Source organism: Elephas maximus, chromosome 22 (assembly GCF_024166365.1).
Source record: "Elephas maximus indicus isolate mEleMax1 chromosome 22, mEleMax1 primary haplotype, whole genome shotgun sequence".
Taxonomy (NCBI): Eukaryota; Metazoa; Chordata; class Mammalia; order Proboscidea; family Elephantidae; genus Elephas; species Elephas maximus.
The window spans coordinates 36,102,267-36,127,611 of NC_064840.1; positions in this window are offsets into that span (position 1 = coordinate 36,102,267).

Genomic DNA, 25,345 nt, shown 5'->3' on the forward strand with positions numbered 1-25,345 from the left:
GTAGTGTGTTTTCCCTGGGCCTCAGCGTACCCACACTATCTCGTCAGGGCAACACTGCATGGGACTTCCTCTGCCAGGAGAGAGCTGCTGCGTTATTCTTTGGGCTGGGAAACCTTGCTTGGGCCAGTGGCAATGGACCGAATTCAGGCCGAAAGAAAAGAGACTAGGAAAAGGCCTTCTCTCCCCGGCTACTTTCCCAGTCTCTTCCTAGAAGCTAAAACTCTGTCGTTGCTCCTCCGAAAGGAGAACTGCACCGCGATGTAGTTTTTCAGAAGAAGCCTTGCGTTTGCGAGAGCAAAGGAGCACTGCAGGCAATGCGGGCAAGGGGAAGGAAGGGAAGCTTCTCTCCCCCTGCCTGCTTTTGCTCAGAGGGCTGGGTGAAGTCAGGGAGTTCTCCCTTCCACCGAGAAACGTGCGGGCTGCTGTTGCCTGTGCGCCCTATTCTTTGGAAGAGTCTGCAGTTGCACACTTTGCACCGTGGAAAGGCAGCGGGGTCTGCTAAGATTTCTTCCCCAGGCGCTTTGCTCTCCCTGGGCCAAAGCGAGCCTTCACGATAGCTGAACGCTAACACTGCATACGCGTTGTCCTTGAAGAATGGGGCTGCCGCCAGGCAGTTCCCCGGGGAAAAACGTCCCTTCGCGAAGGGCCGTTTGGCCGAGCTCCCTGCGGGAAAGCGAAAGCAAAGGACGCTTTTCTCCTTCTAACTGCTTTCGTCAAAGGAACGGGGGAAGTCACGGCGTTCTTTCTCTCCCTGAGATACACACAATCTGATGTTGCCTCCGAGCTCCGTTCTCGGCAAAGAACTGAAACGGACATGCGTTCCTGTGGGGAAGCCCGCGGCTGTGCTAGGATTTCTCTGGTAGTGTGTTTTCCCTGGGCCTCAGCGTACCCACACTATCTCGTCAGGGCAACACTGCATGGGACTTCCTCTGCTAGGAGACAGCTGCTGCGTCGTTCTTTGGGCTGGGAAACCTTGCTTGGGCCAGTGCCGATGGACCAAATTCAGGCCGAAAGAAAAGAGACTAGGAAAAGGCCTTCTCTCCCCGGCTGCTTTGCCAGTCTCTTCCTAGAAGCTAAAACTCTGTCGTTGCTCCTCTGGAAGGAGAGCTGCACCGCGATGTAGTTTTTCAGAAGAAGCCTTGCGTTTGCGAGAGCAAAGCAGGACAGCATGCAATGCGGGCAAGGGGAAGGAAGGGAAGCTTCTCTCCCCCTGCCTGCTTTTGCTCAGAGGGCTGGGTGAAGTCAGGGAGCTCTCCCCTTCACCTAGAAACGTGCGGGCTGCTGTTGCCTGTGCGCTCTCTTCTTTGGAAAAGAGTCTGCAGTTGCACACTTTGCACCGTGGAAAGGCAGCGGGGTCTGCTAAGATTTCTTCCCCACGCGCTTTGCTCTCCCTGGGCCAAAGCGAGCCTTCACGATAGCTGAACGCTAACACTGCATACGCGTTCCCCTTGCAGAATGGGGCTGCCGCCAGGCAGTTCCCCAGGGGAAAACCTCCCTTCGCGAAGGGCCGTTTGGCCGAGCTCCCTGCGGGGAAGCGAAAGCAAAGGACGCTTTTCTCCTTCTAACTGCTTTCGTCAGAGGAACGGGGGAAGTCACAGCCTTCTTTCTCTCCCTGACATACACACAATCTGATGTTGCCTCCGAGCTCCGTTCTCGGCAAAGAACTGAAACGGACATGCGTTCCTGTGGGGAAGCCCACGGCTGTGCTAGGATTTCTCTGGGCAGTGTGTTTTCCCTGGGCCTCAGCGTACCCACACTATCTCGTCAGGGCAACACTGCATGGGACTTCCTCTGCCAGGAGAGAGCTGCTGCGTTGTCCTTTGGGCTGGGAAACCTTGCTTTGGCCAGTACCAATGGACCAAATTCAGGCCGAAAGAAAAGAGACTAGGGAAAGGCCTTCTCTCCCCGGCTGCTTTCCCCATCTCTTCCTAGAAGCTAAAACTCTGTCGTTGCTCCTCTGGAAGGAGAGCTGCACCGCGATGTAGTTTTTCAGAAGAAGCCTTGCGTTTGCGAGAGCAAAGCAGGACTGCATGCAATGCGGGCAAGGGGAAGGAAGGGAAGCTTCTCTCCCCCTGCCTGCTTTTGCTCAGAGGGCTGGGTGAAGTCAGGGAGCTCTCCCTTCCACCGAGAAACGTGCGGGCTGCTGTTGCCTGTGCGCCCTCTTCTTTGGAAAAGAGTCTGCAGTTGCACACTTTGCACCGTGGAAAGGCAGCGGGGTCTGCTAAGATATCTTCCCCAGGCGCTTTGCTCTCCCTGGGCCAAAGCGAGCCTTCACGATAGCTGAACGCTAACACTGCATACGCGTTCCCCTTGCAGAATGGGGCTGCCGCCAGGCAGTTCCCCAGGGGAAAACCTCCCTTCGCGAAGGGCCGTTTGGCCGAGCTCCCTGCGGGAAAGCCAAAGCAAAGGACGCTTTTCTCCTTCTAACTGCTTTCGTCAGAGGAACGGGGGAAGTCACAGCCTTCTTTCTCTCCCTGACATACACACAATCTGATGTTGCCTCTGAGCTCCGTTCTCGGCAAAGAACTGAAACGGACATGCGTTCCTGTGGGGAAGCCCACGGCTGTGCTAGGATTTCTCTGGGCAGTGTGTTTTCCCTGGGCCTCAGCGTACCCACACTATCTCGTCAGGGCAACACTGCATGGGACTTCCTCTGCTAGGAGACAGCTGCTGCGTCGTCCTTTGGGCTGGGAAACCTTGCTTGGGCCAGTGCCGATGGACCGAATTCAGGCCGAAAGAAAAGAGACTAGGAAAAGGCCTTCTCTCCCCGGCTGCTTTGCCAGTCTCTTCCTAGAAGCTAAAACTCTGTCGTTGCTCCTCTGGAAGGAGAGCTGCGCCGCGATGTAGTTTTTCAGAAGAAACCTTGCGTTTCCGAGAACAAAGCAGGACTGCATGCAATGTGGGCAAGGGGAAGGAAGGGAAGCTTCTCTCCCCCTGCCTGCTTTTGCTCAGAGGGCTGGGTGAAGGCAGGGAGCTCTCCCCTTCACCGAGAAACGTGCGGGCTGCTGTTGCCTGTGCGCTCTCTTCTTTGGAAAAGAGTCTGCAGTTGCACACTTTGCACCGTGGAAAGGCAGCGGTGTCTGCTAAGATATCTTCCCCAGGCGCTTTGCTCTCCCTGGGCCAAAGCGAGCCTTCACGATAGCTGAACGCTAACACTGCATACGCGTTCCCCTTGCAGAATGGGGCTGCCGCCAGGCAGTTCCCCACGGGAAAACCTCCCTTCGCGAAGGGCCGTTTGGCCGAGCTCCCTGCGGGAAAGCGAAAGCAAAGGACGCTTTTCTCCTTCTAACTGCTTTCGTCAGAGGAACGGGGGAAGTCACGGCGTTCTTTCTCTCCCTGAGATACACACAATCTGATGTTGCCTCCGAGCTCCGTTCTCGGCAAAGAACTGAAACGGACATGCGTTCCTGTGGGGAAGCCCACGGCTGTGCTAGGATTTCTCTGGGCAGTGTGTTTTCCCTGGGCCTCAGCGTACCCACACTATCTCGTCAGGGCAACACTGCATGGGACTTCCTCTGCTAGGAGACAGCTGCTGCGTCGTCCTTTGGGCTGGGAAACCTTGCTTGGGCCAGTGCCGATGGACCGAATTCAGGCCGAAAGAAAAGAGACTAGGAAAAGGCCTTCTCTCCCCGGCTGCTTTGCCAGTCTCTTCCTAGAAGCTAAAACTCTGTCGTTGCTCCTCTGGAAGGAGAGCTGCGCCGCGATGTAGTTTTTCAGAAGAAACCTTGCGTTTCCGAGAACAAAGCAGGACTGCATGCAATGCGGGCAAGGGGAAGGAAGGGAAGCTTCTCTCCCCCTGCCTGCTTTTGCTCAGAGGGCTGGGTGAAGTCAGGGAGCTCTCCCCTTCACCGAGAAACGTGCGGGCTGCTGTTGCCTGTGCGCTCTCTTCTTTGGAAAAGAGTCTGCAGTTGCACACTTTGCACCGTGGAAAGGCAGCGGGGTCTGCTAAGATTTCTTCCCCAGGCGCTTTGCTCTCCCTGGGCCAAAGCGAGCCTTCACGATAGCTGAACGCTAACACTGCATACGCGTTCCCCTTGCAGAATGGGGCTGCCACCAGGCAGTTCCCCAGGGGAAAACCTCCCTTCGCGAAGGGCCGTTTGGCCGAGCTCCCTGCGGGAAAGCCAAAGCAAAGGACGCTTTTCTCCTTCTAACTGCTTTCGTCAGAGGAACGGGGGAAGTCACAGCCTTCTTTCTCTCCCTGACATACACACAATCTGATGTTGCCTCTGAGCTCCGTTCTCGGCAAAGAACTGAAACGGACATGCGTTCCTGTGGGGAAGCCCACGGCTGTGCTAGGATTTCTCTGGGCAGTGTGTTTTCCCTGGGCCTCAGCGTACCCACACTATCTCGTCAGGGCAACACTGCATGGGACTTCCTCTGCTAGGAGACAGCTGCTGCGTCGTCCTTTGGGCTGGGAAACCTTGCTTGGGCCAGTGCCGATGGACCGAATTCAGGCCGAAAGAAAAGAGACTAGGAAAAGGCCTTCTCTCCCCGGCTGCTTTGCCAGTCTCTTCCTAGAAGCTAAAACTCTGTCGTTGCTCCTCTGGAAGGAGAGCTGCGCCGCGATGTAGTTTTTCAGAAGAAACCTTGCGTTTCCGAGAACAAAGCAGGACTGCATGCAATGTGGGCAAGGGGAAGGAAGGGAAGCTTCTCTCCCCCTGCCTGCTTTTGCTCAGAGGGCTGGGTGAAGGCAGGGAGCTCTCCCCTTCACCGAGAAACGTGCGGGCTGCTGTTGCCTGTGCGCTCTCTTCTTTGGAAAAGAGTCTGCAGTTGCACACTTTGCACCGTGGAAAGGCAGCGGGGTCTGCTAAGATTTCTTCCCCAGGCGCTTTGCTCTCCCTGGGCCAAAGCGAGCCTTCACGATAGCTGAACGCTAACACTGCATACGCGTTCCCCTTGCAGAATGGGGCTGCCGCCAGGCAGTTCCCCAGGGGAAAACCTCCCTTCGCGAAGGGCCGTTTGGCCGAGCTCCCTGCGGGAAAGCCAAAGCAAAGGACGCTTTTCTCCTTCTAACTGCTTTCGTCAGAGGAACGGGGGAAGTCACGGCGTTCTTTCTCTCCCTGAGATACACACAATCTGATGTTGCCTCCGAGCTCCGTTCTCGGCAAAGAACTGAAACGGACATGCGTTCCTGTGGGGAAGCCCGCGGCTGTGCTAGGATTTCTCTGGTAGTGTGTTTTCCCTGGGCCTCAGCGTACCCACACTATCTCGTCAGGGCAACACTGCATGGGACTTCCTCTGCCAGGAGAGAGCTGCTGCGTTATTCTTTGGGCTGGGAAACCTTGCTTGGGCCAGTGGCAATGGACCGAATTCAGGCCGAAAGAAAAGAGACTAGGAAAAGGCCTTCTCTCCCCGGCTACTTTCCCAGTCTCTTCCTAGAAGCTAAAACTCTGTCGTTGCTCCTCCGAAAGGAGAACTGCACCGCGATGTAGTTTTTCAGAAGAAGCCTTGCGTTTGCGAGAGCAAAGGAGCACTGCAGGCAATGCGGGCAAGGGGAAGGAAGGGAAGCTTCTCTCCCCCTGCCTGCTTTTGCTCAGAGGGCTGGGTGAAGTCAGGGAGTTCTCCCTTCCACCGAGAAACGTGCGGGCTGCTGTTGCCTGTGCGCCCTATTCTTTGGAAGAGTCTGCAGTTGCACACTTTGCACCGTGGAAAGGCAGCGGGGTCTGCTAAGATTTCTTCCCCAGGCGCTTTGCTCTCCCTGGGCCAAAGCGAGCCTTCACGATAGCTGAACGCTAACACTGCATACGCGTTGTCCTTGAAGAATGGGGCTGCCGCCAGGCAGTTCCCCGGGGAAAAACGTCCCTTCGCGAAGGGCCGTTTGGCCGAGCTCCCTGCGGGAAAGCGAAAGCAAAGGACGCTTTTCTCCTTCTAACTGCTTTCGTCAAAGGAACGGGGGAAGTCACGGCGTTCTTTCTCTCCCTGAGATACACACAATCTGATGTTGCCTCCGAGCTCCGTTCTCGGCAAAGAACTGAAACGGACATGCGTTCCTGTGGGGAAGCCCGCGGCTGTGCTAGGATTTCTCTGGTAGTGTGTTTTCCCTGGGCCTCAGCGTACCCACACTATCTCGTCAGGGCAACACTGCATGGGACTTCCTCTGCTAGGAGACAGCTGCTGCGTCGTTCTTTGGGCTGGGAAACCTTGCTTGGGCCAGTGCCGATGGACCAAATTCAGGCCGAAAGAAAAGAGACTAGGAAAAGGCCTTCTCTCCCCGGCTGCTTTGCCAGTCTCTTCCTAGAAGCTAAAACTCTGTCGTTGCTCCTCTGGAAGGAGAGCTGCACCGCGATGTAGTTTTTCAGAAGAAGCCTTGCGTTTGCGAGAGCAAAGCAGGACAGCATGCAATGCGGGCAAGGGGAAGGAAGGGAAGCTTCTCTCCCCCTGCCTGCTTTTGCTCAGAGGGCTGGGTGAAGTCAGGGAGCTCTCCCCTTCACCTAGAAACGTGCGGGCTGCTGTTGCCTGTGCGCTCTCTTCTTTGGAAAAGAGTCTGCAGTTGCACACTTTGCACCGTGGAAAGGCAGCGGGGTCTGCTAAGATTTCTTCCCCACGCGCTTTGCTCTCCCTGGGCCAAAGCGAGCCTTCACGATAGCTGAACGCTAACACTGCATACGCGTTCCCCTTGCAGAATGGGGCTGCCGCCAGGCAGTTCCCCAGGGGAAAACCTCCCTTCGCGAAGGGCCGTTTGGCCGAGCTCCCTGCGGGGAAGCGAAAGCAAAGGACGCTTTTCTCCTTCTAACTGCTTTCGTCAGAGGAACGGGGGAAGTCACAGCCTTCTTTCTCTCCCTGACATACACACAATCTGATGTTGCCTCCGAGCTCCGTTCTCGGCAAAGAACTGAAACGGACATGCGTTCCTGTGGGGAAGCCCACGGCTGTGCTAGGATTTCTCTGGGCAGTGTGTTTTCCCTGGGCCTCAGCGTACCCACACTATCTCGTCAGGGCAACACTGCATGGGACTTCCTCTGCCAGGAGAGAGCTGCTGCGTTGTCCTTTGGGCTGGGAAACCTTGCTTTGGCCAGTACCAATGGACCAAATTCAGGCCGAAAGAAAAGAGACTAGGGAAAGGCCTTCTCTCCCCGGCTGCTTTCCCCATCTCTTCCTAGAAGCTAAAACTCTGTCGTTGCTCCTCTGGAAGGAGAGCTGCACCGCGATGTAGTTTTTCAGAAGAAGCCTTGCGTTTGCGAGAGCAAAGCAGGACTGCATGCAATGCGGGCAAGGGGAAGGAAGGGAAGCTTCTCTCCCCCTGCCTGCTTTTGCTCAGAGGGCTGGGTGAAGTCAGGGAGCTCTCCCTTCCACCGAGAAACGTGCGGGCTGCTGTTGCCTGTGCGCCCTCTTCTTTGGAAAAGAGTCTGCAGTTGCACACTTTGCACCGTGGAAAGGCAGCGGGGTCTGCTAAGATATCTTCCCCAGGCGCTTTGCTCTCCCTGGGCCAAAGCGAGCCTTCACGATAGCTGAACGCTAACACTGCATACGCGTTCCCCTTGCAGAATGGGGCTGCCGCCAGGCAGTTCCCCAGGGGAAAACCTCCCTTCGCGAAGGGCCGTTTGGCCGAGCTCCCTGCGGGAAAGCCAAAGCAAAGGACGCTTTTCTCCTTCTAACTGCTTTCGTCAGAGGAACGGGGGAAGTCACAGCCTTCTTTCTCTCCCTGACATACACACAATCTGATGTTGCCTCTGAGCTCCGTTCTCGGCAAAGAACTGAAACGGACATGCGTTCCTGTGGGGAAGCCCACGGCTGTGCTAGGATTTCTCTGGGCAGTGTGTTTTCCCTGGGCCTCAGCGTACCCACACTATCTCGTCAGGGCAACACTGCATGGGACTTCCTCTGCTAGGAGACAGCTGCTGCGTCGTCCTTTGGGCTGGGAAACCTTGCTTGGGCCAGTGCCGATGGACCGAATTCAGGCCGAAAGAAAAGAGACTAGGAAAAGGCCTTCTCTCCCCGGCTGCTTTGCCAGTCTCTTCCTAGAAGCTAAAACTCTGTCGTTGCTCCTCTGGAAGGAGAGCTGCGCCGCGATGTAGTTTTTCAGAAGAAACCTTGCGTTTCCGAGAACAAAGCAGGACTGCATGCAATGTGGGCAAGGGGAAGGAAGGGAAGCTTCTCTCCCCCTGCCTGCTTTTGCTCAGAGGGCTGGGTGAAGGCAGGGAGCTCTCCCCTTCACCGAGAAACGTGCGGGCTGCTGTTGCCTGTGCGCTCTCTTCTTTGGAAAAGAGTCTGCAGTTGCACACTTTGCACCGTGGAAAGGCAGCGGTGTCTGCTAAGATATCTTCCCCAGGCGCTTTGCTCTCCCTGGGCCAAAGCGAGCCTTCACGATAGCTGAACGCTAACACTGCATACGCGTTCCCCTTGCAGAATGGGGCTGCCGCCAGGCAGTTCCCCACGGGAAAACCTCCCTTCGCGAAGGGCCGTTTGGCCGAGCTCCCTGCGGGAAAGCGAAAGCAAAGGACGCTTTTCTCCTTCTAACTGCTTTCGTCAGAGGAACGGGGGAAGTCACGGCGTTCTTTCTCTCCCTGAGATACACACAATCTGATGTTGCCTCCGAGCTCCGTTCTCGGCAAAGAACTGAAACGGACATGCGTTCCTGTGGGGAAGCCCGCGGCTGTACTAGGATTTCTCTGGTAGTGTGTTTTCCCTGGGCCTCAGCGTACCCACACTATCTCGTCAGGGCAACACTGCATGGGACTTCCTCTGCCAGGAGAGAGCTGCTGCGTTATTCTTTGGGCTGGGAAACCTTGCTTGGGCCAGTGGCAATGGACCGAATTCAGGCCGAAAGAAAAGAGACTAGGAAAAGGCCTTCTCTCCCCGGCTACTTTCCCAGTCTCTTCCTAGAAGCTAAAACTCTGTCGTTGCTCCTCCGAAAGGAGAACTGCACCGCGATGTAGTTTTTCAGAAGAAGCCTTGCGTTTGCGAGAGCAAAGGAGCACTGCAGGCAATGCGGGCAAGGGGAAGGAAGGGAAGCTTCTCTCCCCCTGCCTGCTTTTGCTCAGAGGGCTGGGTGAAGTCAGGGAGTTCTCCCTTCCACCGAGAAACGTGCGGGCTGCTGTTGCCTGTGCGCCCTATTCTTTGGAAGAGTCTGCAGTTGCACACTTTGCACCGTGGAAAGGCAGCGGGGTCTGCTAAGATTTCTTCCCCAGGCGCTTTGCTCTCCCTGGGCCAAAGCGAGCCTTCACGATAGCTGAACGCTAACACTGCATACGCGTTGTCCTTGAAGAATGGGGCTGCCGCCAGGCAGTTCCCCGGGGAAAAACGTCCCTTCGCGAAGGGCCGTTTGGCCGAGCTCCCTGCGGGAAAGCGAAAGCAAAGGACGCTTTTCTCCTTCTAACTGCTTTCGTCAAAGGAACGGGGGAAGTCACGGCGTTCTTTCTCTCCCTGAGATACACACAATCTGATGTTGCCTCCGAGCTCCGTTCTCGGCAAAGAACTGAAACGGACATGCGTTCCTGTGGGGAAGCCCGCGGCTGTGCTAGGATTTCTCTGGTAGTGTGTTTTCCCTGGGCCTCAGCGTACCCACACTATCTCGTCAGGGCAACACTGCATGGGACTTCCTCTGCTAGGAGACAGCTGCTGCGTCGTCCTTTGGGCTGGGAAACCTTGCTTGGGCCAGTGCCGATGGACCGAATTCAGGCCGAAAGAAAAGAGACTAGGAAAAGGCCTTCTCTCCCCGGCTGCTTTGCCAGTCTCTTCCTAGAAGCTAAAACTCTGTCGTTGCTCCTCTGGAAGGAGAGCTGCACCGCGATGTAGTTTTTCAGAAGAAGCCTTGCGTTTGCGAGAGCAAAGCAGGACAGCATGCAATGCGGGCAAGGGGAAGGAAGGGAAGCTTCTCTCCCCCTGCCTGCTTTTGCTCAGAGGGCTGGGTGAAGTCAGGGAGCTCTCCCCTTCACCTAGAAACGTGCGGGCTGCTGTTGCCTGTGCGCTCTCTTCTTTGGAAAAGAGTCTGCAGTTGCACACTTTGCACCGTGGAAAGGCAGCGGGGTCTGCTAAGATTTCTTCCCCACGCGCTTTGCTCTCCCTGGGCCAAAGCGAGCCTTCACGATAGCTGAACGCTAACACTGCATACGCGTTCCCCTTGCAGAATGGGGCTGCCGCCAGGCAGTTCCCCAGGGGAAAACCTCCCTTCGCGAAGGGCCGTTTGGCCGAGCTCCCTGCGGGGAAGCGAAAGCAAAGGACGCTTTTCTCCTTCTAACTGCTTTCGTCAGAGGAACGGGGGAAGTCACAGCCTTCTTTCTCTCCCTGACATACACACAATCTGATGTTGCCTCCGAGCTCCGTTCTCGGCAAAGAACTGAAACGGACATGCGTTCCTGTGGGGAAGCCCACGGCTGTGCTAGGATTTCTCTGGGCAGTGTGTTTTCCCTGGGCCTCAGCGTACCCACACTATCTCGTCAGGGCAACACTGCATGGGACTTCCTCTGCCAGGAGAGAGCTGCTGCGTTGTCCTTTGGGCTGGGAAACCTTGCTTTGGCCAGTACCAATGGACCAAATTCAGGCCGAAAGAAAAGAGACTAGGGAAAGGCCTTCTCTCCCCGGCTGCTTTCCCCATCTCTTCCTAGAAGCTAAAACTCTGTCGTTGCTCCTCTGGAAGGAGAGCTGCACCGCGATGTAGTTTTTCAGAAGAAGCCTTGCGTTTGCGAGAGCAAAGCAGGACTGCATGCAATGCGGGCAAGGGGAAGGAAGGGAAGCTTCTCTCCCCCTGCCTGCTTTTGCTCAGAGGGCTGGGTGAAGTCAGGGAGTTCTCCCTTCCACCGAGAAACGTGCGGGCTGCTGTTGCCTGTGCGCCCTCTTCTTTGGAAAAGAGTCTGCAGTTGCACACTTTGCACCGTGGAAAGGCAGCGGGGTCTGCTAAGATATCTTCCCCAGGCGCTTTGCTCTCCCTGGGCCAAAGCGAGCCTTCACGATAGCTGAACGCTAACACTGCATACGCGTTCCCCTTGCAGAATGGGGCTGCCGCCAGGCAGTTCCCCAGGGGAAAACCTCCCTTCGCGAAGGGCCGTTTGGCCGAGCTCCCTGCGGGAAAGCCAAAGCAAAGGACGCTTTTCTCCTTCTAACTGCTTTCGTCAGAGGAACGGGGGAAGTCACAGCCTTCTTTCTCTCCCTGACATACACACAATCTGATGTTGCCTCTGAGCTCCGTTCTCGGCAAAGAACTGAAACGGACATGCGTTCCTGTGGGGAAGCCCACGGCTGTGCTAGGATTTCTCTGGGCAGTGTGTTTTCCCTGGGCCTCAGCGTACCCACACTATCTCGTCAGGGCAACACTGCATGGGACTTCCTCTGCTAGGAGACAGCTGCTGCGTCGTCCTTTGGGCTGGGAAACCTTGCTTGGGCCAGTGCCGATGGACCGAATTCAGGCCGAAAGAAAAGAGACTAGGAAAAGGCCTTCTCTCCCCGGCTGCTTTGCCAGTCTCTTCCTAGAAGCTAAAACTCTGTCGTTGCTCCTCTGGAAGGAGAGCTGCGCCGCGATGTAGTTTTTCAGAAGAAACCTTGCGTTTCCGAGAACAAAGCAGGACTGCATGCAATGTGGGCAAGGGGAAGGAAGGGAAGCTTCTCTCCCCCTGCCTGCTTTTGCTCAGAGGGCTGGGTGAAGGCAGGGAGCTCTCCCCTTCACCGAGAAACGTGCGGGCTGCTGTTGCCTGTGCGCTCTCTTCTTTGGAAAAGAGTCTGCAGTTGCACACTTTGCACCGTGGAAAGGCAGCGGTGTCTGCTAAGATATCTTCCCCAGGCGCTTTGCTCTCCCTGGGCCAAAGCGAGCCTTCACGATAGCTGAACGCTAACACTGCATACGCGTTCCCCTTGCAGAATGGGGCTGCCGCCAGGCAGTTCCCCACGGGAAAACCTCCCTTCGCGAAGGGCCGTTTGGCCGAGCTCCCTGCGGGAAAGCGAAAGCAAAGGACGCTTTTCTCCTTCTAACTGCTTTCGTCAGAGGAACGGGGGAAGTCACGGCGTTCTTTCTCTCCCTGAGATACACACAATCTGATGTTGCCTCCGAGCTCCGTTCTCGGCAAAGAACTGAAACGGACATGCGTTCCTGTGGGGAAGCCCGCGGCTGTACTAGGATTTCTCTGGTAGTGTGTTTTCCCTGGGCCTCAGCGTACCCACACTATCTCGTCAGGGCAACACTGCATGGGACTTCCTCTGCCAGGAGAGAGCTGCTGCGTTATTCTTTGGGCTGGGAAACCTTGCTTGGGCCAGTGGCAATGGACCGAATTCAGGCCGAAAGAAAAGAGACTAGGAAAAGGCCTTCTCTCCCCGGCTACTTTCCCAGTCTCTTCCTAGAAGCTAAAACTCTGTCGTTGCTCCTCCGAAAGGAGAACTGCACCGCGATGTAGTTTTTCAGAAGAAGCCTTGCGTTTGCGAGAGCAAAGGAGCACTGCAGGCAATGCGGGCAAGGGGAAGGAAGGGAAGCTTCTCTCCCCCTGCCTGCTTTTGCTCAGAGGGCTGGGTGAAGTCAGGGAGTTCTCCCTTCCACCGAGAAACGTGCGGGCTGCTGTTGCCTGTGCGCCCTATTCTTTGGAAGAGTCTGCAGTTGCACACTTTGCACCGTGGAAAGGCAGCGGGGTCTGCTAAGATTTCTTCCCCAGGCGCTTTGCTCTCCCTGGGCCAAAGCGAGCCTTCACGATAGCTGAACGCTAACACTGCATACGCGTTGTCCTTGAAGAATGGGGCTGCCGCCAGGCAGTTCCCCGGGGAAAAACGTCCCTTCGCGAAGGGCCGTTTGGCCGAGCTCCCTGCGGGAAAGCGAAAGCAAAGGACGCTTTTCTCCTTCTAACTGCTTTCGTCAAAGGAACGGGGGAAGTCACGGCGTTCTTTCTCTCCCTGAGATACACACAATCTGATGTTGCCTCCGAGCTCCGTTCTCGGCAAAGAACTGAAACGGACATGCGTTCCTGTGGGGAAGCCCGCGGCTGTGCTAGGATTTCTCTGGTAGTGTGTTTTCCCTGGGCCTCAGCGTACCCACACTATCTCGTCAGGGCAACACTGCATGGGACTTCCTCTGCTAGGAGACAGCTGCTGCGTCGTCCTTTGGGCTGGGAAACCTTGCTTGGGCCAGTGCCGATGGACCGAATTCAGGCCGAAAGAAAAGAGACTAGGAAAAGGCCTTCTCTCCCCGGCTGCTTTGCCAGTCTCTTCCTAGAAGCTAAAACTCTGTCGTTGCTCCTCTGGAAGGAGAGCTGCACCGCGATGTAGTTTTTCAGAAGAAGCCTTGCGTTTGCGAGAGCAAAGCAGGACAGCATGCAATGCGGGCAAGGGGAAGGAAGGGAAGCTTCTCTCCCCCTGCCTGCTTTTGCTCAGAGGGCTGGGTGAAGTCAGGGAGCTCTCCCCTTCACCTAGAAACGTGCGGGCTGCTGTTGCCTGTGCGCTCTCTTCTTTGGAAAAGAGTCTGCAGTTGCACACTTTGCACCGTGGAAAGGCAGCGGGGTCTGCTAAGATTTCTTCCCCACGCGCTTTGCTCTCCCTGGGCCAAAGCGAGCCTTCACGATAGCTGAACGCTAACACTGCATACGCGTTCCCCTTGCAGAATGGGGCTGCCGCCAGGCAGTTCCCCAGGGGAAAACCTCCCTTCGCGAAGGGCCGTTTGGCCGAGCTCCCTGCGGGGAAGCGAAAGCAAAGGACGCTTTTCTCCTTCTAACTGCTTTCGTCAGAGGAACGGGGGAAGTCACAGCCTTCTTTCTCTCCCTGACATACACACAATCTGATGTTGCCTCCGAGCTCCGTTCTCGGCAAAGAACTGAAACGGACATGCGTTCCTGTGGGGAAGCCCACGGCTGTGCTAGGATTTCTCTGGGCAGTGTGTTTTCCCTGGGCCTCAGCGTACCCACACTATCTCGTCAGGGCAACACTGCATGGGACTTCCTCTGCCAGGAGAGAGCTGCTGCGTTGTCCTTTGGGCTGGGAAACCTTGCTTTGGCCAGTACCAATGGACCAAATTCAGGCCGAAAGAAAAGAGACTAGGGAAAGGCCTTCTCTCCCCGGCTGCTTTCCCCATCTCTTCCTAGAAGCTAAAACTCTGTCGTTGCTCCTCTGGAAGGAGAGCTGCACCGCGATGTAGTTTTTCAGAAGAAGCCTTGCGTTTGCGAGAGCAAAGCAGGACTGCATGCAATGCGGGCAAGGGGAAGGAAGGGAAGCTTCTCTCCCCCTGCCTGCTTTTGCTCAGAGGGCTGGGTGAAGTCAGGGAGCTCTCCCTTCCACCGAGAAACGTGCGGGCTGCTGTTGCCTGTGCGCCCTCTTCTTTGGAAAAGAGTCTGCAGTTGCACACTTTGCACCGTGGAAAGGCAGCGGGGTCTGCTAAGATATCTTCCCCAGGCGCTTTGCTCTCCCTGGGCCAAAGCGAGCCTTCACGATAGCTGAACGCTAACACTGCATACGCGTTCCCCTTGCAGAATGGGGCTGCCGCCAGGCAGTTCCCCAGGGGAAAACCTCCCTTCGCGAAGGGCCGTTTGGCCGAGCTCCCTGCGGGAAAGCCAAAGCAAAGGACGCTTTTCTCCTTCTAACTGCTTTCGTCAGAGGAACGGGGGAAGTCACAGCCTTCTTTCTCTCCCTGACATACACACAATCTGATGTTGCCTCTGAGCTCCGTTCTCGGCAAAGAACTGAAACGGACATGCGTTCCTGTGGGGAAGCCCACGGCTGTGCTAGGATTTCTCTGGGCAGTGTGTTTTCCCTGGGCCTCAGCGTACCCACACTATCTCGTCAGGGCAGCACTGCATGGGACTTCCTCTGCTAGGAGACAGCTGCTGCGTCGTCCTTTGGGCTGGGAAACCTTGCTTGGGCCAGTGCCGATGGACCGAATTCAGGCCGAAAGAAAAGAGACTAGGAAAAGGCCTTCTCTCCCCGGCTGCTTTGCCAGTCTCTTCCTAGAAGCTAAAACTCTGTCGTTGCTCCTCTGGAAGGAGAGCTGCGCCGCGATGTAGTTTTTCAGAAGAAACCTTGCGTTTCCGAGAACAAAGCAGGACTGCATGCAATGTGGGCAAGGGGAAGGAAGGGAAGCTTCTCTCCCCCTGCCTGCTTTTGCTCAGAGGGCTGGGTGAAGGCAGGGAGCTCTCCCCTTCACCGAGAAACGTGCGGGCTGCTGTTGCCTGTGCGCTCTCTTCTTTGGAAAAGAGTCTGCAGTTGCACACTTTGCACCGTGGAAAGGCAGCGGTGTCTGCTAAGATATCTTCCCCAGGCGCTTTGCTCTCCCTGGGCCAAAGCGAGCCTTCACGATAGCTGAACGCTAACACTGCATACGCGTTTCCCTTGCAGAATGGAGCTGCCGCCAGGCAGTTCCCCAGGGGAAAACCTCCCTTCGCGAAGGGCCGTTTGGCCGAGCTCCCTGCGGGAAAGCGAAAGCAAAGGACGCTTTTCTCCTTCTAACTGCTTTCGTCAGAGGAACGGGGGAAGTCACGGCGTTCTTTCTCTCCCTGAGATACACACAATCTGATGTTGCCTCCGAGCTCCGTTCTCGGCAAAGAACTGAAACGGACATGCCTTCCTGTGGGGAAGCCCGCGGTTGTGCTAGGATTTCTCTGGTAGTGTGTTTTCCCTGGGCCTCAGCGTACCCACACTATCTCGTCAGGGCAACACTGCATGGGACTTCCTCTGCCAGGAGAGAGCTGCTGCGTTATTCTTTGGGCTGGGAAACCTTGCTTGGGCCAGTGGCAATGGACCGAATTCAGGCCGAAAGAAAAGAGACTAGGAAAAGGCCTTCTCTCCCCGGGTACTTTCCCAGTCTCTTCCTAGAAGCTAAAACTCTGTCGTTGCTCCTCCGGAAGGAGAACTGCACCGCGATGTAGTTTTTCAGAAGAAGCCTTGCGTTTGCGAGAGCAAAGGAGCACTGCAGGCAATGCGGGCAAGGGGAAGGAAGGGAAGCTTCTCTCCCCCTGCCTGCTTTTGCTCAGAGGGCTGGGTGAAGTCAGGGAGTTCTCCCTTCCACCGAGAAACGTGCGGGCTGCTGTTGCCTGTGCGCCCTATTCTTTGGAAGAGTCTGCAGTTGCACACTTTGCACCGTGGAAAGGCAGCGGGGTCTGCTAAGATTTCTTCCCCAGGCGCTTTGCTCTCCCTGGGCCAAAGCGAGCCTTCACGATAGCTGAACGCTAACACTGCATACGCGTTGTCCTTGAAGAATGGGGCTGCCGCCAGGCAGTTCCCCGGGGAAAAACGTCCCTTCGCGAAGGGCCGTTTGGCCGAGCTCCCTGCGGGAAAGCGAAAGCAAAGGACGCTTTTCTCCTTCTAACTGCTTTCGTCAGAGGAACGGGGGAAGTCACGGCGTTCTTTCTCTCCCTGACATACACACAATCTGATGTTGCCTCCGAGCTCCGTTCTCGGCAAAGAACTGAAACGGACATGCGTTCCTGTGGGGAAGCCCGCGGCTGTGCTAGGATTTCTCTGGTAGTGTGTTTTCCCTGGGCCTCAGCGTACCCACACTATCTCGTCAGGGCAACACTGCATGGGACTTCCTCTGCCAGGAGAGAGCTGCTGCGTTATTCGTTGGGCTGGGAAACCTTGCTTGGGCCAGTGCCGATGGACCGAATTCAGGCCGAAAGAAAAGAGACTAGGAAAAGGCCTTCTCTCCCCGGCTGCTTTCCCCATCTCTTCCTAGAAGCTAAAACTCTGTCGTTGCTCCTCTGGAAGGAGAGCTGCACCGCGATGTAGTTTTTCAGAAGAAGCCTTGCGTTTGCGAGAGCAAAGCAGGACTGCATGCAATGCGGGCAAGGGGAAGGAAGGGAAGCTTCTCTCCCCCTGCCTGCTTTTGCTCAGAGGGCTGGGTGAAGTCAGGGAGCTCTCCCTTCCACCGAGAAACGTGCGGGCTGCTGTTGCCTGTGCGCCCTCTTCTTTGGAAAAGAGTCTGCAGTTGCACACTTTGCACCGTGGAAAGGCAGCGGTGTCTGCTAAGATATCTTCCCCAGGCGCTTTGCTCTCCCTGGGCCAAAGCGAGCCTTCACGATAGCTGAACGCTAACACTGCATACGCGTTCCCCTTGCAGAATGGGGCTGCCGCCAGGCAGTTCCCCAGGGGAAAACCTCCCTTCGCGAAGGGCCGTTTGGCCGAGCTCCCTGCGGGAAAGCGAAAGCAAAGGACGCTTTTCTCCTTCTAACTGCTTTCGTCAGAGGAACGGGGGAAGTCACAGCCTTCTTTCTCTCCCTGACATACACACAATCTGATGTTGCCTCTGAGCTCCGTTCTCGGCAAAGAACTGAAACGGACATGCGTTCCTGTGGGGAAGCCCACGGCTGTGCTAGGATTTCTCTGGGCAGTGTGTTTTCCCTGGGCCTCAGCGTACCCACACTATCTCGTCAGGGCAACACTGCATGGGACTTCCTCTGCTAGGAGACAGCTGCTGCGTCGTCCTTTGGGCTGGGAAACCTTGCTTGGGCCAGTGCCGATGGACCGAATTCAGGCCGAAAGAAAAGAGACTAGGAAAAGGCCTTCTCTCCCCGGCTGCTTTGCCAGTCTCTTCCTAGAAGCTAAAACTCTGTCGTTGCTCCTCTGGAAGGAGAGCTGCGCCGCGATGTAGTTTTTCAGAAGAAACCTTGCGTTTCCGAGAACAAAGCAGGACTGCATGCAATGTGGGCAAGGGGAAGGAAGGGAAGCTTCTCTCCCCCTGCCTGCTTTTGCTCAGAGGGCTGGGTGAAGGCAGGGAGCTCTCCCCTTCACCGAGAAACGTGCGGGCTGCTGTTGCCTGTGCGCTCTCTTCTTTGGAAAAGAGTCTGCAGTTGCACACTTTGCACCGTGGAAAGGCAGCGGTGTCTGCTAAGATATCTTCCCCAGGCGCTTTGCTCTCCCTGGGCCAAAGCGAGCCTTCACGATAGCTGAACGCTAACACTGCATACGCGTTCCCCTTGCAGAATGGGGCTGCCGCCAGGCAGTTCCCCAGGGGAAAACCTCCCTTCGCGAAGGGCCGTTTGGCCGAGCTCCCTGCGGGAAAGCGAAAGCAAAGGACGCTTTTCTCCTTCTAACTGCTTTCGTCAGAGGAACGGGGGAAGTCACGGCGTTCTTTCTCTCCCTGAGATACACACAATCTGATGTTGCCTCCGAGCTCCGTTCTCGGCAAAGAACTGAAACGGACATGCGTTCCTGTGGGGAAGCCCGCGGCTGTGCTAGGATTTCTCTGGTAGTGTGTTTTCCCTGGGCCTCAGCGTACCCACACTATCTCGTCAGGGCAACACTGCATGGGACTTCCTCTGCCAGGAGAGAGCTGCTGCGTTATTCTTTGGGCTGGGAAACCTTGCTTGGGCCAGTGGCAATGGACCGAATTCAGGCCGAAAGAAAAGAGACTAGGAAAAGGCCTTCTCTCCCCGGCTACTTTCCCAGTCTCTTCCTAGAAGCTAAAACTCTGTCGTTGCTCCTCCGAAAGGAGAACTGCACCGCGATGTAGTTTTTCAGAAGAAGCCTTGCGTTTGCGAGAGCAAAGGAGCACTGCAGGCAATGCGGGCAAGGGGAAGGAAGGGAAGCTTCTCTCCCCCTGCCTGCTTTTGCTCAGAGGGCTGGGTGAAGTCAGGGAGTTCTCCCTTCCACCGAGAAACGTGCGGGCTGCTGTTGCCTGTGCGCCCTATTCTTTGGAAGAGTCTGCAGTTGCACACTTTGCACCGTGGAAAGGCAGCGGGGTCTGCTAAGATTTCTTCCCCAGGCGCTTTGCTCTCCCTGGGCCAAAGCGAGCCTTCACGATAGCTGAACGCTAACACTGCATACGCGTTGTCCTTGAAGAATGGGGCTGCCGCCAGGCAGTTCCCCGGGGAAAAACGTCCCTTCGCGAAGGGCCGTTTGGCCGAGCTCCCTGCGGGAAAGCGAAAGCAAAGGACGCTTTTCTCCTTCTAACTGCTTTCGTCAAAGGAACGGGGGAAGTCACGGCGTTCTTTCTCTCCCTGAGATACACACAATCTGATGTTGCCTCCGAGCTCCGTTCTCGGCAAAGAACTGAAACGGACATGCGTTCCTGTGGGGAAGCCCGCGGCTGTGCTAGGATTTCTCTGGTAGTGTGTTTTCCCTGGGCCTCAGCGTACCCACACTATCTCGTCAGGGCAACACTGCATGGGACTTCCTCTGCTAGGAGACAGCTGCTGCGTCGTCCTTTGGGCTGGGAAACCTTGCTTGGGCCAGTGCCGATGGACCGAATTCAGGCCGAAAGAAAAGAGACTAGGAAAAGGCCTTCTCTCCCCGGCTGCTTTGCCAGTCTCTTCCTAGAAGCTAAAACTCTGTCGTTGCTCCTCTGGAAGGAGAGCTGCACCGCGATGTAGTTTTTCAGAAGAAGCCTTGCGTTTGCGAGAGCAAAGCAGGACAGCATGCAATGCGGGCAAGGGGAAGGAAGGGAAGCTTCTCTCCCCCTGCCTGCTTTTGCTCAGAGGGCTGGGTGAAGTCAGGGAGCTCTCCCCTTCACCTAGAAACGTGCGGGCTGCTGTTGCCTGTGCGCTCTCTTCTTTGGAAAAGAGTCTGCAGTTGCACACTTTGCACCGTGGAAAGGCAGCGGGGTCTGCTAAGATTTCTTCCCCACGCGCTTTGCTCTCCCTGGGCCAAAGCGAGCCTTCACGATAGCTGAACGCTAACACTGCATACGCGTTCCCCTTGCAGAATGGGGCTGCCGCCAGGCAGTTCCCCAGGGGAAAACCTCCCTTCGCGAAGGGCCGTTTGGCCGAGCTCCCTGCGGGGAAGCGAAAGCAAAGGACGCTTTTCTCCTTCTAACTGCTTTCGTCAGAGGAACGGGGGAAGTCACAGCCTTCTTTCTCTCCCTGACATACACACAATCTGATGTTGCCTCCGAGCTCCGTTCTCGGCAAAGAACTGAAACGGACATGCGTTCCTGTGGGGAAGCCCACGGCTGTGCTAGGATTTCTCTGGGCAGTGTGTTTTCCCTGGGCCTCAGCGTACCCACACTATCTCGTCAGGGCAACACTGCATGGGACTTCCTCTGCCAGGAGAGAGCTGCTGCGTTGTCCTTTGGGCTGGGAAACCTTGCTTTGGCCAGTACCAATGGACCAAATTCAGGCCGAAAGAAAAGAGACTAGGGAAAGGCCTTCTCTCCCCGGCTGCTTTCCCCATCTCTTCCTAGAAGCTAAAACTCTGTCGTTGCTCCTCTGGAAGGAGAGCTGCACCGCGATGTAGTTTTTCAGAAGAAGCCTTGCGTTTGCGAGAGCAAAGCAGGACTGCATGCAATGCGGGCAAGGGGAAGGAAGGGAAGCTTCTCTCCCCCTGCCTGCTTTTGCTCAGAGGGCTGGGTGAAGTCAGGGAGCTCTCCCTTCCACCGAGAAACGTGCGGGCTGCTGTTGCCTGTGCGCCCTCTTCTTTGGAAAAGAGTCTGCAGTTGCACACTTTGCACCGTGGAAAGGCAGCGGGGTCTGCTAAGATATCTTCCCCAGGCGCTTTGCTCTCCCTGGGCCAAAGCGAGCCTTCACGATAGCTGAACGCTAACACTGCATACGCGTTCCCCTTGCAGAATGGGGCTGCCGCCAGGCAGTTCCCCAGGGGAAAACCTCCCTTCGCGAAGGGCCGTTTGGCCGAGCTCCCTGCGGGAAAGCCAAAGCAAAGGACGCTTTTCTCCTTCTAACTGCTTTCGTCAGAGGAACGGGGGAAGTCACAGCCTTCTTTCTCTCCCTGACATACACACAATCTGATGTTGCCTCTGAGCTCCGTTCTCGGCAAAGAACTGAAACGGACATGCGTTCCTGTGGGGAAGCCCACGGCTGTGCTAGGATTTCTCTGGGCAGTGTGTTTTCCCTGGGCCTCAGCGTACCCACACTATCTCGTCAGGGCAGCACTGCATGGGACTTCCTCTGCTAGGAGACAGCTGCTGCGTCGTCCTTTGGGCTGGGAAACCTTGCTTGGGCCAGTGCCGATGGACCGAATTCAGGCCGAAAGAAAAGAGACTAGGAAAAGGCCTTCTCTCCCCGGCTGCTTTGCCAGTCTCTTCCTAGAAGCTAAAACTCTGTCGTTGCTCCTCTGGAAGGAGAGCTGCGCCGCGATGTAGTTTTTCAGAAGAAACCTTGCGTTTCCGAGAACAAAGCAGGACTGCATGCAATGTGGGCAAGGGGAAGGAAGGGAAGCTTCTCTCCCCCTGCCTGCTTTTGCTCAGAGGGCTGGGTGAAGGCAGGGAGCTCTCCCCTTCACCGAGAAACGTGCGGGCTGCTGTTGCCTGTGCGCTCTCTTCTTTGGAAAAGAGTCTGCAGTTGCACACTTTGCACCGTGGAAAGGCAGCGGTGTCTGCTAAGATATCTTCCCCAGGCGCTTTGCTCTCCCTGGGCCAAAGCGAGCCTTCACGATAGCTGAACGCTAACACTGCATACGCGTTTCCCTTGCAGAATGGAGCTGCCGCCAGGCAGTTCCCCAGGGGAAAACCTCCCTTCGCGAAGGGCCGTTTGGCCGAGCTCCCTGCGGGAAAGCGAAAGCAAAGGACGCTTTTCTCCTTCTAACTGCTTTCGTCAGAGGAACGGGGGAAGTCACGGCGTTCTTTCTCTCCCTGAGATACACACAATCTGATGTTGCCTCCGAGCTCCGTTCTCGGCAAAGAACTGAAACGGACATGCCTTCCTGTGGGGAAGCCCGCGGTTGTGCTAGGATTTCTCTGGTAGTGTGTTTTCCCTGGGCCTCAGCGTACCCACACTATCTCGTCAGGGCAACACTGCATGGGACTTCCTCTGCCAGGAGAGAGCTGCTGCGTTATTCTTTGGGCTGGGAAACCTTGCTTGGGCCAGTGGCAATGGACCGAATTCAGGCCGAAAGAAAAGAGACTAGGAAAAGGCCTTCTCTCCCCGGGTACTTTCCCAGTCTCTTCCTAGAAGCTAAAACTCTGTCGTTGCTCCTCCGGAAGGAGAACTGCACCGCGATGTAGTTTTTCAGAAGAAGCCTTGCGTTTGCGAGAGCAAAGGAGCACTGCAGGCAATGCGGGCAAGGGGAAGGAAGGGAAGCTTCTCTCCCCCTGCCTGCTTTTGCTCAGAGGGCTGGGTGAAGTCAGGGAGTTCTCCCTTCCACCGAGAAACGTGCGGGCTGCTGTTGCCTGTGCGCCCTATTCTTTGGAAGAGTCTGCAGTTGCACACTTTGCACCGTGGAAAGGCAGCGGGGTCTGCTAAGATTTCTTCCCCAGGCGCTTTGCTCTCCCTGGGCCAAAGCGAGCCTTCACGATAGCTGAACGCTAACACTGCATACGCGTTGTCCTTGAAGAATGGGGCTGCCGCCAGGCAGTTCCCCGGGGAAAAACGTCCCTTCGCGAAGGGCCGTTTGGCCGAGCTCCCTGCGGGAAAGCGAAAGCAAAGGACGCTTTTCTCCTTCTAACTGCTTTCGTCAGAGGAACGGGGGAAGTCACGGCGTTCTTTCTCTCCCTGACATACACACAATCTGATGTTGCCTCCGAGCTCCGTTCTCGGCAAAGAACTGAAACGGACATGCGTTCCTGTGGGGAAGCCCGCGGCTGTGCTAGGATTTCTCTGGTAGTGTGTTTTCCCTGGGCCTCAGCGTACCCACACTATCTCGTCAGGGCAACACTGCATGGGACTTCCTCTGCCAGGAGAGAGCTGCTGCGTTATTCGTTGGGCTGGGAAACCTTGCTTGGGCCAGTGCCGATGGACCGAATTCAGGCCGAAAGAAAAGAGACTAGGAAAAGGCCTTCTCTCCCCGGCTGCTTTCCCCATCTCTTCCTAGAAGCTAAAACTCTGTCGTTGCTCCTCTGGAAGGAGAGCTGCACCGCGATGTAGTTTTTCAGAAGAAGCCTTGCGTTTGCGAGAGCAAAGCAGGACTGCATGCAATGCGGGCAAGGGGAAGGAAGGGAAGCTTCTCTCCCCCTGCCTGCTTTTGCTCAGAGGGCTGGGTGAAGTCAGGGAGCTCTCCCTTCCACCGAGAAACGTGCGGGCTGCTGTTGCCTGTGCGCCCTCTTCTTTGGAAAAGAGTCTGCAGTTGCACACTTTGCACCGTGGAAAGGCAGCGGTGTCTGCTAAGATATCTTCCCCAGGCGCTTTGCTCTCCCTGGGCCAAAGCGAGCCTTCACGATAGCTGAACGCTAACACTGCATACGCGTTCCCCTTGCAGAATGGGGCTGCCGCCAGGCAGTTCCCCAGGGGAAAACCTCCCTTCGCGAAGGGCCGTTTGGCCGAGCTCCCTGCGGGAAAGCGAAAGCAAAGGACGCTTTTCTCCTTCTAACTGCTTTCGTCAGAGGAACGGGGGAAGTCACAGCCTTCTTTCTCTCCCTGACATACACACAATCTGATGTTGCCTCTGAGCTCCGTTCTCGGCAAAGAACTGAAACGGACATGCGTTCCTGTGGGGAAGCCCACGGCTGTGCTAGGATTTCTCTGGGCAGTGTGTTTTCCCTGGGCCTCAGCGTACCCACACTATCTCGTCAGGGCAACACTGCATGGGACTTCCTCTGCTAGGAGACAGCTGCTGCGTCGTCCTTTGGGCTGGGAAACCTTGCTTGGGCCAGTGCCGATGGACCGAATTCAGGCCGAAAGAAAAGAGACTAGGAAAAGGCCTTCTCTCCCCGGCTGCTTTGCCAGTCTCTTCCTAGAAGCTAAAACTCTGTCGTTGCTCCTCTGGAAGGAGAGCTGCGCCGCGATGTAGTTTTTCAGAAGAAACCTTGCGTTTCCGAGAACAAAGCAGGACTGCATGCAATGTGGGCAAGGGGAAGGAAGGGAAGCTTCTCTCCCCCTGCCTGCTTTTGCTCAGAGGGCTGGGTGAAGGCAGGGAGCTCTCCCCTTCACCGAGAAACGTGCGGGCTGCTGTTGCCTGTGCGCTCTCTTCTTTGGAAAAGAGTCTGCAGTTGCACACTTTGCACCGTGGAAAGGCAGCGGTGTCTGCTAAGATATCTTCCCCAGGCGCTTTGCTCTCCCTGGGCCAAAGCGAGCCTTCACGATAGCTGAACGCTAACACTGCATACGCGTTCCCCTTGCAGAATGGGGCTGCCGCCAGGCAGTTCCCCAGGGGAAAACCTCCCTTCGCGAAGGGCCGTTTGGCCGAGCTCCCTGCGGGAAAGCGAAAGCAAAGGACGCTTTTCTCCTTCTAACTGCTTTCGTCAGAGGAACGGGGGAAGTCACGGCGTTCTTTCTCTCCCTGAGATACACACAATCTGATGTTGCCTCCGAGCTCCGTTCTCGGCAAAGAACTGAAACGGACATGCGTTCCTGTGGGGAAGCCCGCGGCTGTGCTAGGATTTCTCTGGTAGTGTGTTTTCCCTGGGCCTCAGCGTACCCACACTATCTCGTCAGGGCAACACTGCATGGGACTTCCTCTGCCAGGAGAGAGCTGCTGCGTTATTCTTTGGGCTGGGAAACCTTGCTTGGGCCAGTGGCAATGGACCGAATTCAGGCCGAAAGAAAAGAGACTAGGAAAAGGCCTTCTCTCCCCGGCTACTTTCCCAGTCTCTTCCTAGAAGCTAAAACTCTGTCGTTGCTCCTCCGAAAGGAGAACTGCACCGCGATGTAGTTTTTCAGAAGAAGCCTTGCGTTTGCGAGAGCAAAGGAGCACTGCAGGCAATGCGGGCAAGGGGAAGGAAGGGAAGCTTCTCTCCCCCTGCCTGCTTTTGCTCAGAGGGCTGGGTGAAGTCAGGGAGTTCTCCCTTCCACCGAGAAACGTGCGGGCTGCTGTTGCCTGTGCGCCCTATTCTTTGGAAGAGTCTGCAGTTGCACACTTTGCACCGTGGAAAGGCAGCGGGGTCTGCTAAGATTTCTTCCCCAGGCGCTTTGCTCTCCCTGGGCCAAAGCGAGCCTTCACGATAGCTGAACGCTAACACTGCATACGCGTTGTCCTTGAAGAATGGGGCTGCCGCCAGGCAGTTCCCCGGGGAAAAACGTCCCTTCGCGAAGGGCCGTTTGGCCGAGCTCCCTGCGGGAAAGCGAAAGCAAAGGACGCTTTTCTCCTTCTAACTGCTTTCGTCAGAGGAACGGGGGAAGTCACGGCGTTCTTTCTCTCCCTGAGATACACACAATCTGATGTTGCCTCCGAGCTCCGTTCTCGGCAAAGAACTGAAACGGACATGCGTTCCTGTGGGGAAGCCCGCGGCTGTGCTAGGATTTCTCTGGGCAGTGTGTTTTCCCTGGGCCTCAGCGTACCCACACTATCTCGTCAGGGCAACACTGCATGGGACTTCCTCTGCTAGGAGACAGCTGCTGCGTCGTCCTTTGGGCTGGGAAACCTTGCTTGGGCCAGTGCCGATGGACCGAATTCAGGCCGAAAGAAAAGAGACTAGGAAAAGGCCTTCTCTCCCCGGCTGCTTTCCCCATCTCTTCCTAGAAGCTAAAACTCTGTCGTTGCTCCTCTGGAAGGAGAGCTGCACCGCGATGTAGTTTTTCAGAAGAAGCCTTGCGTTTGCGAGAGCAAAGCAGGACTGCATGCAATGCGGGCAAGGGGAAGGAAGGGAAGCTTCTCTCCCCCTGCCTGCTTTTGCTCAGAGGGCTGG